Source organism: Astatotilapia calliptera, chromosome 6, assembly GCF_900246225.1.
Source record: "Astatotilapia calliptera chromosome 6, fAstCal1.2, whole genome shotgun sequence".
In the NCBI taxonomy this organism is placed as follows: domain Eukaryota; kingdom Metazoa; phylum Chordata; class Actinopteri; order Cichliformes; family Cichlidae; genus Astatotilapia; species Astatotilapia calliptera.
Genome location: NC_039307.1, coordinates 31,525,675 through 31,528,429, shown reverse-complemented (window position 1 = coordinate 31,528,429; position 2,755 = coordinate 31,525,675).

The window sequence follows — 2,755 nt, the reverse complement described above, 5'->3', positions numbered from 1 at the left end:
TATTTATATGTAAACATTTTGATAAATAAAGTTATTGTTTAAATTGAATCACTGTCTTTCCAGGGCCATATTGAAAAGGGAGGAGCAGGGGAGGGGAAGAAGGTGAGATTCGGGTGTAGGGGAGTGCTGCTGTGTGGCAGAACCTCGGATCATGGCGGCTGGAGTTTTGTCGTGTTACAGCAGATAAATCCCCCCTTTTTTCCCCCTCTGAGTAGTGAGCCGGAGCTGGGGCTCAAGTCCGTCTGGCTGTTTGTATTTATTGCTTTAACAAATTTATTCATTTGAAAGGCCGAGCTGGAATGAGGTTAGTGGCCGCGGGCTATAGGACCCTGCGCCTCCTGCTGAGTTTTGATATGAAAGTAATTATTTTCCCACTGGCTGCCGCGGGTCTCGAGGCAGTTTCCCCCACCGCCGCCGCCGCCCCCTCCTTTCAGCCCAAAGGGTTATTAGACATTACCGATTTCTAGTGATACGGAATCACATAAACTTCCTACAATAATAGAATTAGCATGAAAGGCAGGGGTGTCAAATTGAAATGGGAAAATAATAGCCGCGCCAGCTGCACCGCGAATGTGTGCGTGCGTGTGCCCGTGTGTGCATGAGAGCGCATAGTCTATTGAGCGCGAGGAGGAGGAGGAGGAGATGGTGGTAGATTCGTGGGGCGGAATTTTCATGAGCTGCCGCGGTTGTCAGACGGCCCTTGTAGTCGGCTATATTAAGATAGATGTTCGATGATATCCCTCATTGTTCTGTCGCTTATATTGATGTTGCAGCGTTATCGCCCTATTGATCATGTGTCGCACATAATAGGACAGGCGCGCGCCCGCCTGCCTGCTCCTTTTTACAAAAGCGCCCGGGCCCCTCGTCATTTGTTCTAATAGGACCGCGAGTCCCTGGAGGGGAGACAGATAAAGATATAGGAGAGAGGAGAGAGAGGAGAGCGAGGGGAGGCGAGTGATGTGCGGGGCTTGCATTAATAATTTTTTTTTTGACCAATTGTTGTCTGAGCAGAAAGAAAAAGTGAAGGAAAGTGAAGAATGGGCGTATTAAAGATATTTAGAAGACCCCACCACCGCCACCCCTCCATAAAAATGTGCCAGGTGTGTGCCCGCTCGCGCTCACTGGGCGTGCGCCCCGTTTAGAAAAGAGTGTGTTTAGCTTATGAAGTGTAAACGCCACCAATTCCCTGGAAACTGAAATCCCAATTATTAAAACCATCAATTCCGGAGCGCAGTGCGCAGAGGAGCCGTGTTGACAGCCCGGCTAAATATCCCTGATCCCTCCCGGTCACCTCGCCTTTATTTGCAAATAAATTGAGGAGGATCCGAGGGACGGAGCTTTACTTTGCTGCGCCGACCTAAAATGAATTTCCGTGCCTGAGTCCCTTTAATAATATTTACATAATTTTCGCTCGGTGACTCTGCTATTTGCGCGGCAGGAAGCTGGTGGTGATGGTGGGGAGGGGGGGGCTTTACAGGAAAATAATTAGACAAGAGGACGAGGAGGGGAGCGAGAGTGGAAGAAACAGCAGGAGGAGGAGGATGGGTTAAGACCGAAGCCGAACACTAAATTCCCAGACAGCTAAAATCAATGAAAGTAATAACCCTATTATTTAATTCATAAGGACATTATTTTCCCATAAGGCCTCGGGAAACGTCCCCTTCGACCGAAACAATCACATTAAATTGTTCATTCCGCGTGCGCTGTGTGAAATTCCGACTTTTATACTCTCTCTCTCTCTCTCTCTTTTTTTCTTTTCTTTTCTTTTTTTTATTTGGCGGGTGAAACCGCTTTATTATAATCGGTTAGTTTCGAGAGAGCGATTAATTAGAAAATATAGGTCTGATCTCCCTTCAGCAGGGCCTTGTGTGTGTGTGGAAACTGTGCTGCAAGACATAACGAACCACAAATGAGTCTTTGGTAGACTATAAAATTGGACCCCTCCCCTCTTCCCAAATAATTAAAGGAATAAACTGAAAAATAGATTAAACCTATAAACCTATGGGTAGAAAACAGGCGTTCACAATAACCCAGGCCAACACACGTGCATCCTCACGAGCAGCTTTGAGAGCCACAAATAAACGAACCAAAGCGTCTCGAAGTGCCTGGCCTTAATACATTTTGGAAGTGATGATCTTAACCTTTATTTGCAGACGTAACAATGTAACAAGGCACAGCGGGAATCAGACATGGACCTCCATTCAGCTCCCATGTATTAGTCGATTTTTGCGTGATTTCCCACTTTTTGTGAAAAGTTTGCAAAGTCCCTATCTATCTATCTATCTATCTATCTATCTATCTATCTATCTATCTATCTATCTATCTATCTATCTATCTATCTATCTATCTATCTATCTATCTATCTATCTATCTATCTATCTATCTATCTATCTATCTATCTATGTGTATGGGGTGAAACACGGGGAGAGAGGAAAAGAGAGGAAGCCAGCGAGAGGGAGAGAGAGATGTTTTGGTGGCACCGACACAAACGACCAATCGATCAAGCCGAGCCTGGACCGGGCAGGGCCTCCCGCTGTGTCCGTGCCGCTCATGCATCACACTTTATGAATTCAATTTCAACCGGGAGAAATTTTCAATTTGAACGCGCGATCATTACGGCGTGGGGGGATAGCGTAAATTGTTTTTGCTCTATTATGCATTCGGACGCCATCATTTTTCTTTCTAATTACCGAGGTGTCAGCGCGGCCTGTCACCCCGGCGCTGATTTTCAATTTAACTGATCATCATACATTCA